The sequence below is a fragment of the Pleurodeles waltl genome, chromosome 5 (assembly GCF_031143425.1).
Source record: "Pleurodeles waltl isolate 20211129_DDA chromosome 5, aPleWal1.hap1.20221129, whole genome shotgun sequence".
In the NCBI taxonomy this organism is placed as follows: Eukaryota; Metazoa; Chordata; class Amphibia; order Caudata; family Salamandridae; genus Pleurodeles; species Pleurodeles waltl.
Genome location: NC_090444.1, coordinates 1284111177 through 1284130119, shown reverse-complemented (window position 1 = coordinate 1284130119; position 18943 = coordinate 1284111177).

The window sequence follows — 18943 nt, the reverse complement described above, 5'->3', positions numbered from 1 at the left end:
AATGAAAAGCAAATGTGCTCTACGAGCTGATCTGCAAATGTAAAGGGTGCACGGGAGCAGCTTTAAATGATCAAAGCTTTGTGAGGACAAGCATTTATTTTTTTGGAGGGGTAGTGCGAAGAGTTAACAACTGAGCTATGAAGTGCATGCTTTTAATTGTAATTGTATTTCAACAGTGCTCACTTCACCTGGAGGTGTTGAAGGGACAGCTATTAAAAAAAGAGGTATTGCATATGCTCTGATATTACTTAAATCCACATTTTGGAAGCACCGTTTTAAAATAAACCTTTTTGTAGTGGCCTACATTATACTGTGTGCAATGCAAGTATAAAATAATGCCTTTTTATATATTCACAGTGCTTTTTGTCACAGGCTGTGAGCTCATGGCACTAAAAATACACAAGCCACTATTCTCAACTGTACTAACAAAGATTTAGTTCTGTTGCTCTCCGGTTAAACACAGACCTCTGCAGTGCATTAACTAATAGAGGTTTCATAATGCACTACAGTGCATTTCCCAATGAGTAACAACTTTATTTTATTTATTTTTCATTTCAGCTGGCTATTATTTTATAGGTAGCTACCTGGCGGTGAAAGACTTAAAAAAATGTAGAGAATATTTTGGGTTTATTTATGAGAGGCTTGCGCTGCTGGAGCATCACTTTTTTTTTATGCTCCAGCATCACAAGCCTCTCAATCGTACCTATGAGCTGACTCAAAGCCACCCTGAGCGGATTGAATGGCCTTGTTGATATGGAGTAAGGCAAGGCAGTGCAAGTCGCTGCATTGCCTTACTTTGCGTCAAGGAGGCGTTCCACGGGCGTAGTGGTGGGTGTTCCTATGTAACATAGATGGATTTTGACACTGCTCCAGATTTCCAAAATCACGTAAACTGGAGCAGTGCCAAAACCTTACGCCTCCCCAGAGCAGGCATAATGAGGAGAAATGTTTTAATTTCTCCTTGTTTTTTTCTCTTTCCATGTATGCAGCTATCTGCCACACATGTAGAAAGAGGTACAATGCCTTTCTGGATTGTTTTTGTGCAGGAAGGTGCCCCTTCCTGTACAAATACAATCCTGCCTATGTTGGCACTAGGCAGCAATTAAGGACAGAAATGTACTGTATTTCATAAATACGGTCCATTCCTGCCCTTTTGTATTGAGAGTGTAGAAGTGTAGCAAGAAGACTTGCAGCTCTGCCCCATGTCAATTCCTAATAAATGAGGACCTTTGTTTTTAGCCACACCCTTTACCATGCCCCCACACTCACCGATCTTTGATTTGCTAAACACTGTTTAATATTATTTCCTCACAGTAAAAATGATTTGCTGTGCGAAATGGGGATGTTTATTATTGTTGATGATGAGGAGTACCAGGTTCTAGAAAATTTTATCAGGAGGGGGTCCTTACATCTAAAAAATTTTTAAGAGGGGGTCCCGGCATCAAAAAGTTTGAAGATCTCTGTTTTAAGAAATGCTCTGGTTTGCTAGGTTTCCCCAGGTGCCGGCTGAGCTAGAGGCCAAATTCCACAGGGAGACACTTTGTAAAAAACACTTCTGTTTTCTGTGAAAAAATGTAATGTGTCCACGTTCTGGTTTGGGTCATTTCCTTTCATGGATGCTAGGCCTACCCACACAAGTGAGGTATCATTTTTATCGGGAGACTTGGGGGAACGCTGGGTGGAAGGAAATTTGTGGCTCCTCTCAGATTCTAGAACTTTCTGTCACCGAAATGAGAGGAATAAGTGTTTTTTTTTTGGCCACATTTTGAGGTTTGCAAAGGATTCTGGGTAACAGAACCTAATCAGAGCCCCACAAGTCAGCCCATCCTGGATTCCCCTAGGTGTCTAGTTTTCAAAACTGCACAGTTTGCTAGGTTTCCCTAGGTGCCGGCTGAGCTACAGGCCAAAACCTACAGCTAGGCTCTTTGCAAAAAACAGCTCTGTTTTCTTTGTGAAAATGTGATGTGTGTTTTGGTGCAGTTCCTGTTGCGGGGATTAGGCCTATCCATGCAAGTGAGGTCCTATTTTTATCGGGAGACATGGGGGAACACAGAATAGCAAAACAAGTGTTATTGCCCCTTGTCTTTCTCCACATTTTGTCCTTCCAAATGTGAGACAGTGTGTAAAAAAGACATCTATTTGAGAAATGCACTGTAATTCACATACTAGTATGGGCACCCCGAAATTCCGAGATGTGCAAATAACCACTGCTTCTCAACACCTTATCTTATGGCCATTTTGGAAATACAAAGTATTTCTTGATACCTATTTTTCACTTTTTATATTTCAGCAAATTAATTGCTGTATACCCGGTCTAGAATGAAAACCCATTGCAAGGTGTTAGCTCATTTATTGGCTCTGGGTACCTAGAGTTCTTGATGAACCAACAAGCCCTATATATCCCCGCAACCAGAAGAGTCGAGCTGACGTAACGGTATATTGCTTTAAAAAATCTTCGCAGGAAAAAGTTACAGAGAAAAACGTGGAGAAAAATGGCTTTTTTTAATCTCAATTTCAATATTTTTTTAGTTCAGCTGTTATTTTCTGTAGGAAACACTTGTAGGATCTACACAAATGACCCCTTGACGAATTCAGAATTATGTCTACTTTTCAGAAATGTTTAGCTTTCTGGGATCCAACATTGGTTTCTTACCCATTTTGGTCACTAAGTGGAAGGAGGCTGAAAGCACAAAAAATAGTAAAAATGGGGTATGTCCTAGTAAAATATCAAAATTGTGTTGAAAAATTGGGTTTTCTAATTCAAGTCTGCCTGTTCCTGAAAGCTGGGAAGATGGTGATCTTACCACCACAAACCCTTTGTTGATGCCGTTTTCAGGGAAACAACCACGAGCATTCTTCTTCAGCCCTTTTTCCCTTTTTTAAAAAAAAATATATATATTTCACTGTATTTTGGCTAATTTCTTGGTCTCCTTCAGGGGAACCCACAAAGTCTGGGCACCTCTAGAATCCCTAGGATGTTGGTAAAAAAGGACGCAAATTTGGCGTGGGTAGCTTATGTGAACAAAAAGTTATGAGGGCCTAAGCGCGAACTGCCCCACATAGCCAAAAAAAGGCTTGGCACAGGAGGAGAAAAGGCCTGGCAGCGAAGGGGTTAAGAGAGCCTTCTGCTGACGAAGCATCACTTTTTTGGAACGCTCTGGTGGCGCAAGCCTCTCAACTATATCTTTGAAGTCATGCAAAGCTGCTTTGCATCTCTTTGAATGGCCTCAAAGATATGGAGTACGACAGAGCAGTGCAAGTCGCTGTGTTGCCCTACTGTGCGCCAGGGAGGCGTGCCATGGGTGTTGTGGTGGGTTTTCTCACACAACATCCATCAATTTTTATGCTGCCCCAGATTTACTTCATCATGTAAACATGAGGCAGACCTAAGACCTTACACCTTCCCAGAGCAGTAGTGACGAGGGGAAATATTTTCAGTTCTCTTTGTTTCTTTTTTCCATGTGTGCGGCATTTTGCTAGCACAAATAAGAAGAGGAAAATGCCTTTCTGGATTGTCTCTCTTCAAGAATGTGCCTCTTCCTACACAAAAAAAATCATGTACGCAACCATGGTGCAAGGGTGCCTATCCTGTCGCTAAGCAGCCAATTGTGTGCCAGTGCCGTGGGAAAGGACAGGAATGCACCATATTGAATAATACAGTGCATTCCTGCTTTTTCACATTGGTGTAGGCCAGTGCAGCAAAAAGACTTGAGTCGCTGCCCTAAGCCAATCCTCCATAAATAAGCCCCAGTAACCTCATGATGCAAGGGGACCAACAATGTCCAAGTCAGGTTGGGCAGGGTTCAAGTGTCCATGTATAACGTGCTGTTCCATTCCAGGTATCTTTGATTTGTATTGTGGGATTTGTAGTCTTGGTCACTCATGTTATACGTTCGACTACAAGTCCCAATATACAAAGGTGGACCTGGACTCATGCTGCACATCACACATGGAATGAACAAAGTTGTTGAAGCTGCACTGGGCTCTACAACATGTAACTGGGCAGTGTGACTTACATTTGTGCAATGCATGATAGAATATGTGAGTATTTATGCCTTTGCCTTGCACACAGTGCAGTACAGTGCAGGAACATAACTTGCTGCACAGCATGCCATTTTTATGCATATTGACCCTTGCTGCCACTTACCCTGTTGGACTTGCTTGTCCTCAAAAACCAACTCTGTCCTGTTCTGCCATTCCTGCCACTAAGTCTGCCGGGATGACTGATGCCACCTGCTCCTCCATTGTGTCCAGCTCCTTCTGGTCCTCATGTCCTCCTCCGGTCCACATGACTGCCCTCACATTATTGGCCAGTTTTTCCTTGGTCCTATGGTTATAATCATGCCAGCACAGCTTACACTCTGTCACTCTCCTTTTAGTTTGCCCTACACTGATGATCTTCTCTCCACTATGGACTGCCAAATATTTATTTATTCCATAATAGAAATTTGGAAGTGACAAAAAGCTGAGGTTCATGCCTTTTCACCTCTGTTATTAGTATTTCATGCTCCTTCTCACTGTAGTTATACTTCCATTTTCCCTGGGGTTCTGTCTGGACATCCTGATTGTAGCTAGGGTTGGTGGTTTTGTTGCCCTGACTGCTCCTGCCCCCTGCTGCCTTCTCCACCCCTCCCTTTGAGGCCTAGGAAATGTTTTTATAGAATGTGTCACTTTTCAAGGGCACATGACGCACTCCACTGTGACACAAAGGTGATTTGCTGCACATAAATGTCGGTTTACAACCTGAAAAGCAGCCTAAATTCACATTTGCTGTACATATGTCAGCTTTCGCAGCAGCATCCATTCCATGTGTGTATCATTTTCTTTGAGGCACCTTAGGACCTTATTACACGGTGTGTCGTACTGTAAATACAGCACATCTAAGTTGTTGGTAACTGTGTACTGCGGCACAACTTTTTCTCATGTATCACTGCCTTGCCGCAGTGATGCATCCTTTTTCATAAATATGACCCTGTATTTCATAAATACGGTGCATTCCTGCCCTTTCACATTGGCGTAGAGCAACACAGTACTTGTGGCGCTGCCCTACGCCAATTCCCCATATATATGGGCCCAAGTTTCTTCATGTTACTCTATGTTACAGTTCTTTTGTCCAGCGCTGAGCCCCCTCAAAATCAACTACTACCCAATCTCTTAAAAAACATAACCCAAATATTTAAACATAGGTTACTAAAAGGGGTACCTGATGTGCTCATCTCTGATCTATATTTCTGTGCAAAGAATGGACCCCTCAATGTGATCTTATTTACTACAGATGCCACAGAGCATGCTGGAGGAGAGAACTGACTGACCAACTACATATAACTAAGGTGAACAGTACACCACATGACCATGAAATATCCATCATGCCCTCTCCTACCCTGAGAGTGGAAGGATCGGTCACCATCTATAAAAACTGAAACATCCTGAGCCAATCCTAGATCACAAACTCAAAGCTTTTTTATTGCCACTTCTCCTCACTAAAGTGTGCCACAACATAAATGAGAGTTGTGACCCACCCGACCACCGACCATAGACAACACAGACCACATGACAGGACCCAATAAAAAGCAGAGATGATAGGTGATTCATGCCCCATGAGCAACCCAACTACACAGTCAGATACAGACCCAGATTAACCCAAACGCTGACAATACATTGTCCCATGAGGAGACATGAAACGAATACTCACTCCTCCCCACGACTCCACAACAACCGCTATCACAACCAGAGCTAGTACACCATCCTATCCCCACATCCCACACTAGAACAAGATAACACAACACAACAAAACTCAAGCCCAAATCACGTAACCACCTAATAACGGCAAACCTTGCCAATGACCTCAGTCATCTACTGGCACCACTCTGGGCATAAATTGTAAATTCCTCCCAGACCCAAAGAATTGTACTAGACTGTCTGAAGATTGAACAAAAAAAAACTTGAAAAGCCTGGCACGCAGCCCAATGACTTAAACAAATTTTCACTCAGTGCCAGCCCTCTTTTCCTGCAAAAGTCCTGGAAATGTCTCCCAAACCATCTCTGATAACACATTGAGGAATTAAAACCATTTGACATCATCCACAACGGCTTCAGAACAGGGTTCAATACAGAGTTGGTCATTGTCACATCATGGAAGACACACTCAAAATTATGTACTTAACAACTCCTGCCTTCTTATTCTCCCAGCCTTCCACACGGTCAACCATACCACACTTGAAAAAAGGCTGAAAGAAAGAATGGGGCTCATAGGTGATGTCAAAGCTAATTAAATTGGAGCGCTCCCAATCAAAACCATCCTTGGTGAGGCCTGGAACACCGAAAGGTTTTATCTTCTTACCCACACTCTTCAGATAATAAATGGAACCACTAACAGAGATTCTCCAACACTTCAAGCTTGCATATAACATATATTAATGAAACACAAAATTGTACCCCCAAATCTCCTCCTAAGAGTACTTATTTCACCTCAACAAAACTTAAACTATAGCCCAGAGCTGGCTTACTCAGAAGTCCCTGAGGCTCCACACCTTAAAGACAGTATTCTTCCTCTTTTACCCCTTTCCCCTAAATTACCTGCCAATAGAAGGCTGGATGCACCACCTAAATGCTCTCAAATGCAAGCCAGTGGTCATCAATGCCACTAAATCACTAGGGATCACGCAGTCAAATATCTAACCAAACAACCACAAATCAGTGTAGCCACTGGAAATGCTGCAGCCAACTGAGCCTACTGAATAGGTAACACTATTAATTCCTGCCCAGGTTCAAGAATATAGTACTGGTATTAACTAGAATTGACTATGGCACGGCCGCCCTAGAACACCAAAATGCACCTAGCCCCTCTCAGTATATTTCCCTTAATGTGGTTGGAGATCTGGTAACAACAACAAAAAACATTTGACCATAGTATTCCCTCCCTAGCATCCCTTCAGTGGCTTCCCATTGAATCCAGACAGTCACTCAAATTGCATGCATGAGACATTAAGGCTCTCATTACCTCATTACAAGTCTGGCGGTCACTAGACCGCCAGACTTACAGATGCTGGTTGGACTGCCACCAATATGGTGGTCTGAGCACCATATTTCAATGCTGGCAGTCGGGCCATGAGGGGACCACCAGCTCTGCCAGGATCAGGGATCCCAGCAGTCTGGCAGTGGGTGGAGGTCCTAATCGATCACAACTTCATGCTCCACCAGCCATTTCATGGCGGTAGCACTGCCATGAAAAGGCTGGCAGAAAATGGGTGCGGGTGGCCCGGGGAGCCTGCACTGCCCATGCTGTTTGCATGGGCAGTGCAGGGACGCCCCTGGCCAGCACCCTCACAATGTTTACTGTCTGCAATTGCGAGGGTGCTGGTGCACCCTGCAGTCTACAGCATTGCCACCGGCTCAATTATGAGTCGGAGACAATGCTGTAGGCTGTTTCTAGCTAGGCCAGCAGTCGGAAACTCAAGTTTCCACCCACTGACCTAACAGGAAACTCTTAATGGGCCCGGCAGGGAGGTAGCAAGTATGGCAGCAACTTCCCAGAGTAATACCAACAATCTGGACTGGCCTTTGTAGGAAATTGAGTTTTTGGTTGAGGGGCGTGAAGACCTTTCTCAAGCAACAACCTTAGTTCCCTGACAGGGTGAGTCACAAAGTCACTAATTTGATTTGTGCTTAACCTTCTGGTATCTTGGCACCAAAGTAGTCAGGCTTAACTCAGAGGCAATGTGTAAAATATTTTTGCAGCATATAAACAGAAATAAAGTGAAAACACAACACAAGAAAATCCAATGCAAATTTAAAATAATAAAGACATTTTTTATAAATAAAATAACACTCAAAAGAAATTAAATTCCATCAGTGGAACAAGAGTTATGAATTTCTACAGTTTTTTGTGAAAACTAGTGCCTAAAAGAAAGTGCTAACCACGGACATCTAGTTGTGGCCGACAGCATGCTTTGGATGCAAATGGTGAATTTCACCTGGTCTTGGCTTACCTTCAGACTTGAAAATATTTTTTAACAAAAATGTCTGAGAAGGTTAAGTTGAGTGGGGCAGGGCACCCGGCGGTGTCAGAGGAAGAGGCGTCTTGGTCAGGGAGCCACTGGGCAAAGTCACTGTGATGAATTCTACGTTTGGACTTAACGACAATCTTCTACAGGATGAAGCTGCAGGCTTTAGCCGATGAGGACTCCATAAGACCCTTCTGGGAAGAGTCCCTAAACAGGATTTGCTGCTGTGGCTAAGAACATAACAGGGGCTACCATGAAGTTAGGCTGACCTGTAATGCACCTTGGGTAGATCGGTGATCTTGTAGGATATGGTCTCCTGTTGCTTCTCAGGCCACCTTTTGGTGGAAATGTCTCCAAGTCCAAAGATTTAGTTTTTGTGATTATTGGGTATCTTTAGCCTCCATTCTAAGGGTCCAGGTCTGGTGGACACCTCTAGGACTACAGGACCACTCCAGCCAGTTTCCAGGATTGGTCACTAGGTAGTTGGAACTAATGTGTCCCTGTACTTCGGAATAGGAGGCCAGCAAACTAGTTCTTGGAGTTACTCTGGTAGTCAATGAATCATGCAGTAGGGCAGTCATCTTAGGGTACAAGGCAGGCTTCAAGCTGCTGGGCAGACCTCTGGTAGCAGAAGGAAGTCCTCAGAAGTACAAAGCAGGCCTCAATTATCAGGACAGTCCTCAGATGTACATGACAGTACTTATGGGAGTCCTCCACAGTCCAGGAGTGAACTGACGAGTTAGTCTGAGGGTCCAAAATCTATACCTAGTGCCAGCCTTGGAAATGGGGGAAACTTCTTAACTTCCTCCCTCATCTAGTTCTGGAAATGCCCTTCCTCCTCTATCCAGGCTCCAAGAAGTCTAGCAGCTTGAGCGGCTGGGACACGGACCACAGGTACAACCCCTGGGTATTTCCTTTGGAGTGAGTGTGACAGTAAGGGAAACCCTCCCTCCCTCCGTTTACACCCAGATCAGAGGCTATCCGCCTTGATATGCAGTGCCTACCCACAGAGAACAAATTGTTCAGGTAGGCCGTCTATTATTTCACTTTACCAGTTAAGCATGCTTTCATGCTCACACCCATAGGAGATCCATGACCCTGACGAATGCCCCAGACTTTCCAGCTCTTAGTGTGGGCAGAAACATGTTGGTCCCTGATTTTTAGACTCCGTGAGCCATTATTCTCAACTGAGTCCCTCACATAGAATTTAGGGCCTGATTCTGACCCCGGCGGTTCCTTACCGCCGGGGCCAGGGTCGGCGGGAGCACCGCCAACAGGCTGGCGGTGCCCCGCAGGGCATTCTGACCGCGGCGGTTTTGCCGCGCTCAGAAGTGGAAAACCGGCGGTCTCCCGCCGGTTTTCCGCTGCCCTGGGAATCCCCCATGGCGGCGCAGCTTGCTGCGCCGCCATGGGGGATTCTGACATGGGGGATTCTGACAGCCCATACCGCCATCCTGTTCCTGGCGGTTCTCCCGCCAGGAACAGGATGGCGGTATGGGTTGTCGTGGGGCCCCTGGGGGCCCCTGCAATGCCCAATGGCATGGGCACTGCAGGGGCCCCCGTAAGAGGGCCCCACATTGTATTTCAGTGTCTGCATTGCAGACACTGAAATACGCGACGGGTGCCACTGCACCCGTCGCACCTTCCCACTCCGCCGGCTCAATTCTGAGCCGGCGTCCTCGTGGGAAGGCTCTTTTGCACTGGGCTGGCGGGCGGCCTTTTGGCGGCCGCCCGCCAGCCCAGTGCAAAAGCCAGAATCACCGCAGCGGTCTTATGACCGCGGAGCAGTGTTCTGGAGGGGGGAACTCTGGCGGGCGGCCTCCGCCGCCCGTCAGGGTTAGAATCACCCCCTTAGTCTTACCTACATACACCTACATTGAATTTATTCCTGACCTTATTAGGTGACTTCTAAGGTAATTTTATCTATACTCCATCTGGATTCCTGTAGATGTCCAGTCAGATTCTAATTTCAGCACTCCCTCTGTAGTTTTTTTAACAACGAGGTTGAGTCTGCCCAGGTGGGGCTAGGTGGTCAAATGATGAAGCATGACACTATAATGTGTGTGAGACCACCTAGTCTGTAAAGGGAACTCCCTCTTTTAGACACAGCATAAACCACATCCACCCATACTCTTCTCTCCACTTAGTAATTATGCACTTAACCAGCGCCTCTGGAAACGGGCTTAACAGTCGAGCCTCTTCCAGCCTTACACCCCACACCTTCAGTGGTTGTTTGACTTTCTAGTCTAATCGGGAGCTAGTGTGAGGTTGATCCACTCCTGTTACTCTCTCCTTTGTGTTCTAAGACCAAGGGATGGCCACAGGAAGACCCCCATCAACTGGATAAGTGCCCTAATATTATTCTTTTTATCTTCAGCATCCTGTATCCCTTGCATCGGGCCACTCTATTGATGTCTATGTAGGTTCTGAACCTGGAACTGGACTGTAGACTGCGTTGACTGCAAGGTAACTGTCCTGCTGAGCCTTATTGGCCCCTGAGACTTGCTCTCTGCTGGAGCTGGTCGGCCAAAGTGGGCCGGAGTAACTCAACACAACTTTACAAACGTTTTCCAAAGTTTCAAAGTAACTGATAACTGCAGAAGTTACCAAAGCTTGTTTGTGATAAAATTCCATAAAAATAAAGATCGATTTTTAAAATTGGTGTTGGAGTACCTTTGTGTTGTGTTCTTTCATATTCAATTGTTTTGACACTTCTAAATAAATGCTTTACACTTGCTCCTTTGTTAAAGCCTGACTACTCGAAGCCACAGCTATGCAGGTTTGAGCAAAGGTTTTACAAACGAACCCGACGAGACCCATTGGTGGTCTGTGAGTTTATTACACAGTGAGGCTGCACAACCAAACCATATAATAAAATGCATTTCCTCACATTAAGGAATAAAGAACAAAACATCAACAGATTGATTAAACAATGCCCAACTACACTGGATGCCGATAGACCCGGGCACGCTACCCAATGCAATATATAGGAATACTGAAAATATCCCCAAGACAATGCTAAAGAACACCAAAGATTCTTGCAAACAGAAAACAGCATGTGTATCTAGCTATATTTATTATCCTTTATTAACCTCTTATTAGTAAAACCAGCAGCTCGTACAGTGCTCTGATACCACCTGGGCCATGTTCGCTCTCTAGAAATTCTCTAAATAAATAAATGAAATAGTGTAGGTCAAAACTGAAGGGAGTGTCTTGCCACAGTCAGAGGCTGCTTTAGGAAGAATTAAGTTGAAAAAATACACAGTGATTACCTTGCCTATAAGAACCAGCAGACATAACACCAAGCAACTGATTGATGGAAGGCATTTCACAATGAAGCATGAGACAATGGTACAATTGCCACACTACGGGCCTATTTACAAGCCCCTTGTGCCTCCTTGCGCCACAGTAGCATAATTTTTTTCAACGCTAATTACGGAGGCAATTTCACTGGCCTATATTTACAAAGTGGTGCATGTATGCGAAGTGAAAAAATGGTGCAGTGAAATTTACAATATTTCACTGCACTGTTCTCTCCTTCATTTTTAATGCCTGCTCAGACCAGGAGTTTAAATGATGCACCCATTATATTCAATGGGCCTCCCTGTGCTTTGCTGCACTAGCGTCAACATTTTTGATGCTAGTGCAGCAAAGCGCCACAATAGCTTCAAAAATGTTGATGCTATTGTGCTAACAACCGCCAAAGTGTGTCGTATTGTAAATACGGCGCAACCATGGTGTCTTTGGGTGCCGGTAGGGGAGGCACAAGGAAATTGGGCTAAGCAGCGCTGACTGCCGCAAATGTTAAGAGGGGGTGACAGGGAAAATCACTCAACATTTAAAAAAAAACAAAAAAACTTACCTTTCCCCCCGTTCCTGCCAACTCCTGTCACCTCCCTCGTCGCTCCTCTTCTTGTGTTGTCTTTTCACTGGGACACCAGCACAGGTTCCCCAGCAATCCTGGCGCTGCTTTCATGCTAAATCTAGAAGGATTGGCATGCACACAACCCTGGGGTCTGTGCAGTTTCTGCAGCCTGGCTGTTCAACGCAGCTGGGCTAGAGAAACCTAAGTGTGCATGTGTGTTTGGCCGGACTGAGACCGCCAGCCAAACACACATGCGTACTTTGGTGCACTTTCTCCTCTTCCCTCCTCCCACATCCCGTGGCCCAGCCCCACCTCTCCCTTCACTGCTGGCTGAGCCAGCAGATGAAAAATAAAATGATAGTGTAACTAGTTTTAATTTTAATCTCCTGGCTCTTGGCCAGCAAGGTAACGCTGGCTAAGTCAACCTCACTGACATAACTTTACAATCCTGTCTCCATTTTTAAAATATATAAAATGCATGAAGAGCAGAGAAGAGTACAAAGAAGAGAACACAGCAGGGTAGAGTGGATAAAGAGAGAGAGGCAGATGATTAGGTACAGCAGAGAGAGAGACGGAAACGCGCTGAGGAGAAAGAACAGACCATGGATAGGAGGAAAGAGGAAGGACAGCAGCAGTCGAATGAAGAGAGGGAAAATTCGAAATCGCGGACAAGAGGTGATAGACCAGGGGTACTCGAAGAAGAGAAAGAAATAAGGACAGTAGGGAAAAAGGAGACAGAGAGCAGAGCACTAGCAGATGATGGAGAGGGATGTGTAACTAGAGGTGGAAGCGGCTTGCGGCCTCCTAGAAGTTTGGACACCGGCATTTGTTCTTTTTTCTACAAATTAAGCGCTGTTAATAGATGTGAAGCAGTGACCTTTCTTAGAAAAATGCATCCAGCTTCTGTGATTTTTCTGTGATTTTTCTTAATATTTGTATTTCAACACCATTTCTGTAGTGTTTTTTATTTATGGCTAGGAATACTTTTATTTTTCTTATTTACAAATAGTAATAACTTACATGAAGTAAGTATTTCGTTTGAAAGAAGGAAATGCGACTTGTTTGTTCAGATGCATAGGTGTCCTGGAAATGTAGATCGGTATTCCGTACAGTCTCTGATCAAATCATGATTATGTATGAACTAAATAAAGGATAACTTATGATCTGACATCACACCTAGGGCTATATTTCACTCAAGGTATTAGTCTGCCATAAGTCATGAGTGTCAGTGGTTCGGTGATTTACTACACAGCAGAATTCCAAAAGTACAATATGGCTCAGAACATTCTTTTTTCATTTTACTTAAGAAGGAACGTATTTTCCCTGGCTGCCACAACGCAAGTCATTAGGATGCCAAGGAAACATTAGTGGTGTGGCACAGATGAATTTTAAATATATCGAAAGATGATGTTGACAATTTTAATGGCCTGGTGTGATTTTTTTCCTGTTTGTTTTTAACTGGGCTTTTATTAGCTTTTACATGGTTTTGCCTAATTGCATTTGTTTTCTTCAGGTGTCTGGCATTAGTTTCACCTTATTGCCTGTTTTCTCAAAATGACCAATGTTACAGATTTCAATTTCATCAATCTGCAGTGTTTCGTGTTTGCCTTGGTCATTAAAATATCAGCAATGGAAGTGCCAATTGCATGAGGGAATTATGAGTATTGAAAAAGACAACTTTGCAAAAAAACATTGAATATTTGAAATGATTTGCACTGCGTTGCACAACAAATAGATTTTGATGTCCAAAATATCGAAATCGTGAAAACAATATATTTGCAAAAAAAATATATGCACAAATTGATTAGTGAAAAAACGAAAAAAATGTATATTTATTTTTAAGTTAACTACTTCTACACCAAACCCTCCTCCCTTCCACTTTTTCCTTTAATTTATTATTTATTTTAAGGGATGAGCTACCCCCTCGACCCTAGCTTCACCAGTCCCATTTCATTCCTCCCTCTTCATCTGTTTCTGTTTCCGGTGGGTGAGGCCACCTCTCCTCCTCTCTCTACACTTTTTTTGTGTCCTCCGGCCATCTACTCCTTCACTCCTCCCGTTTTGTAAAATCACATTGTCTTCTTTTTTGTCTGTCTCTCTTCACTTTTGCTTCATTCTTTAAGTGGTCAATAAACATAAAGCGGAGTAGAGAGACTCTGTTTTTGCTTTTTCCCTTCACCGTGTTTTCCTTTTTTTTCATTTTAACTGTTTGCAATTCCTTTTATAGTGGGGTTTGTAATAAGTGTGTTTTTTTACATATTTAGCAGAAGACTCCATCCTTGGCCAGATCCAATGTTTTCATTTATTATAAATTATATATTTTTATTAGAAAAGGACAAAAAATAAAAGCAATTTACATCCAACTTGGAATCTTCGTACTTATACAACAGCCAATGTCATCAGCTCGGTTACTCAATAAAGAACAAATATAATTATGACCAACGTTCGAGATTTGTATATCAGTGGAACTTTCCCTATCCTTCCAATCTAACCTTCTGCTAACTCAACCTTTAATTTGATAAATTCTGATTTCAATATCGTATATAGTGCACAGTCTCTGCTGCCAATGTGCATATTCTGCTGGTATCTCTCTGAAATGGAAGTTGAAATCTTACAGTAGGGAAAGGTTGCAAGGTGTACCTACTGAAGTCCGCTCGTCACTGGGAAAAGGCAGGAATGTGCCATATTTAAGCCACACGACGCATCTCTGACTTTCCCCCTTGCATTGGCTCACAACAGGGTGCCTAGCACCAATGCAGGCACCTTTGCACCATGATGCTTTGTGTACAAAAACAATTCTTAAGGATGTATTCCTCTATCTATGTGTGCTGCATTTTGCAGCACACATACCAAGAAAAAGTAACAAGGAGAAATAAAGATATTTCTCCTAGTTACACATCTTGTGTGGATGCGTATCTTTTTGGCGCATTTGGTATATCTTTTTGCCACATTTGGTACATCTTGAACTGTGTCAAAATCCATGGGAGTTGCAAAAGAACACCCACACAACGCCCATTGAATGCTTCCTTTTGCGCAGAGTAATGCAATACAGAGATTTGCATTGCATTGCATTACTCCAGATTTTTGAAGCCATTCAAAGAAATACAAAGTGGTTTTGCATGGCTTCAAAAATCTGAATTAGAGGATTGTGTCATGCATGTACCATGTTGGGTGGTGCAAGCGTGACACAAACGTCACATAAATATGCCACTTAGTAACACAGTTTAATGCTAGGCAGGTCTACAGGTCCAGAGAGCATTTTGATGAGCTGTGGACGAGGTCCCAGTGTTAACGCGTCCGTCTATGTCAATTTATACACATCAGGACTCGTTTTAGGACGATGAATCTTTGGGCCCAGTGGTGAGACACCGTAGGACGAGATAACTGATCAATATATCAATCAATATATCAATAACATTGACAATAGTTAACACCAAAACATATCTCACTTTAGTCATTAATAAACCTTCGGCGCAATCATGACCTTTCAGTCACGAATAACCACACCTTAATGGAGTTTTATGAATTTTATTCCCTATTGATTACAATCTAATAGCAAAAGCATCAATCTCAAAACCAAGAAGCAAATAAACATAATCACAAGATGACAATCATAATATGCTTTCAATAATGCAAAGATCAGAAGCATAGACAATCAGTTAACTATAAGCAGATCGTAGTACATAGAACCTTCTAGAGATATTAGTTCAGCATTGCACTATGTCAGTCACGTCAGGTTGTCAGTCAGGACGAATGTCTCATCTAACCTCTAATTAGCATTGGCATGTTGGGCTTCATGCAAAACAATTTTGAACACCAATTTAGAAAACATCTAACTAAGGTCTCTAATCAAAAACATACAGCAGTTGGTACCTAGAAAGAAAAGGCAAATTAATGCATTTCCGTTGTCAATGATTATATTTACCCTCCTCAGAAAAGGACAGCGTACAGAATCAGTCTTCGTCTTCAGGACATCAGTTAGTTCACCGTCAGTCTATCTAAGTTAGAGACAAGGGACACTCTCCTCATAAGGAGGAAAGTGTAATGGGGCAGTCTATGGGCGAGGATAGTTTTGTCTAAGTCTCAATCACCAAATAAAGTGACAGAGTTTCTGGATGCAATCAATATCATTCCCTACCTAATGCTGCTTGTCTCTTGTGTCATGGGTTTTTAAACCTTTTTCGTAATACATTCCCCCAAAATTCTATTGGTCAGTCACTACACCCCACTATCGGTAGCCTATTAAATTATACATTAAGTAATGCATTTGTCATTTCACGATAATTCCCTAGTTCCTAATTGGTCTTCATAATTGACGTTTTTCGTAGGTGGCACATCCGGGGTTACTTCATCGTCTTGGTACATATCAGGTCAAAAGTTCTCTTCTTCTCGCTTCACCGTCCTTGGAAGTGTCTATTATTGTTTCGAAGCACATATCTTTTATATGAAAGCTACTAGCATGCGGATGGGAAAGATGGGTGATGTTGCAAACTAGTAAGAGAAAAGAACAATCGCTGGGTCATGGTCTTTTGCAAGTCAGCACACTGGAGAAACAGAAAAATATGCTTTAATATGAGAGTTGCACAGCTAGTTCTCGACTCACGCTAACTTAGGATATATGGTTCCAATGAATGCAGTTTTATACGTGTTAATGTGCTCAGTTAGGCAAACTATAAACGATTATTTCTCACAGTCGACATTAGTTTATACATGTGAACAATTCTCCACGTTTATGAATACGCTTCAATTAATATTTTATTAAAACAGCATTGTTAGACATAAGCATTTCACGTCTATAATATGTAATATTTAAACTACGCTCTCTCAGTCCCTCCTCTGATGACGCTCGTCATCACACAATCTTTTGATCTTAATTTTTCACCTTGCGCATAATTCGCATTTCAACATCCTGCCCTTTATGTGAGCTTTCCCATATTTCATTGAACATTTTCTCTCTTTCACTTTCTTCATTTCTTTTTGTTCTTTTAGTCCAATTTCTTTTCACTTTATCATTAATTTTACATATTCCCCATAATCCTAATAAACAAATTAAAACAATTAATAGACCCATCATAATTTTTGCAAGTACCCCATTCCAAATGTTGGTAAACCAGCTTCCCACTCGGGCAATTCCTTTCCCAAATTTCTCCCAAACACCAAGTTCTTTTAGATCCTTTAGATCTGTACTATCTCTAGTAAGGTTAGTAAGCATGCTTCTAATTTTCTTACTGTTATCTGGTATAAATGAACAGCAATGATGTTCATTAAGCATTTTGCACACACCTCCACTCTTTGCTAAAAGAATGTCTAAAGCAAGCCGGTTTTGAAGAGTCATAGCTCTTTCTGCAGCAAGTTCAGTATCCATCAGAAGTATAGCTCCTGTAAAATTTGTCAGCATGTTATCCACAATAGTAGACAACCTTTGAATTTTCATGGAATTTAAGATAACCCCTACTGATGGGATTATAGCTCCAAATATGTCACCAATGACAGCCGCCACTGATTCTCGTTTTTGTCTAGTATGTTGTAATTCAGACGTTTTAGGTATTTGTTTTAAGTCATCAATCTGGTATATTTTTGGGAACACTATTCCCAAATAACATGTCCCATACCATCCTTTAGGAAGACAGTAATATGCGTTTAACCTCTCAGATGTAATAGATTCCAGGAATCGCTGGGTCTTGTCCATTTAACATAAAGGTCCATTTACTCTGAAACAGAAACACATGCCTACATTCACTCGTTCCCACAAACAAATTATCTTGATCAGATTTCGGTCTATATACACAAAGTCTACCTACATGAAATGCATCTATAGCTAATTTGCCTTGTGTTTTAATTGCAGTATAAGCATAATCATTTGCATAAGTATGTTTTTCTAAGACTTTTTCTAATTTTTCTTTCAGTGCTTTACGTCTATCATCTGTGTGATCTAAAAAGCTTTTCTCTACAGGAGACAATAAGCAAGTCAAATTATTGCGGTGTGCATAAGCAGTTCCAAATGTAAGTGTTGGCTCAAAGAATCCTCTAACTATTTTAATATCATGCTCTTTAGCTAAATTATTTAAGAACTCAATCACAGGTACAAAAGAAAACACAACATCCAAGTTTGAATAAAAATATTGCACATGCTCTTGATCATAGAATCTTGTTAATAGCAAGCTGCAGTTAATTCCATAAGTGAGAGGGAGGCTGTGATAAGTAACTCCCTCCTGCACAGACGAAGGAATTTTAGTACACACATAACAGTTCTTCGCATCCATAGTTTCTACATACTCATTTAATAAGCGATAGAAGACATTAGTAGAAAGTTCCCCTTTTGCATTAGTTCCCTCATGCAGATGTCTCGCATCTTGTTCAAATTTCTCCCACGGCGATAGTTTGTTAGCAGTAGTAGTAGTAGTCTTAGGTTTTGAAGTTGCATTAATAGTTTCACTCTCTCTCCATGGCATTCCTACAATCACTCCCACAATCATTATTGCACATACAACGCCTATCATAAGTCCTAACCAACCACACACTTTACTTCCTTTGCTACTATAAGCCATGTTTGTTTAGAATCAGAATAGCAGATCAACAATCAACTCTGAGAAGCAAACTCTTTCTGCGTATTTTACAGCGTCTTCACTCACTCCAGGACCCCTTTTCGTCAATTCAGGTTAGCAGCTTGTCGTAATCAGGTTTCTTTAAGTCAAATCCAGGTTTAATGTCTCTTTCCGGTAGTTTCTAAAGACTTTTTTCTTTTTTTTTTTTCTTTTCAGCTTTCTCGATTTCAAATTTTATCTCCGTTTTCTTGTTGTATATTGTTCAGGTACCGTAGTATTGGCTTGGTACTTCTCGATCAAAGCAGAATGCTAAGAAATCTTGTTGCCATTCAGAGGTTGTAGCATATGCCCATTCAGGACCCGTATATCTTCTGTTTGCTATTCGCTTTCTCTTTAATTTTCGTTCACCTTGTTATTCTCCTTCACTCAGATCATCTGCCTGTGTAGTATCGCTTTCCTCTATTATTTTCTCGCTTGCTATTTCTCTTATTCTAAGATGTGACTTCTCTGGCCAATTATCACCTCTGTGT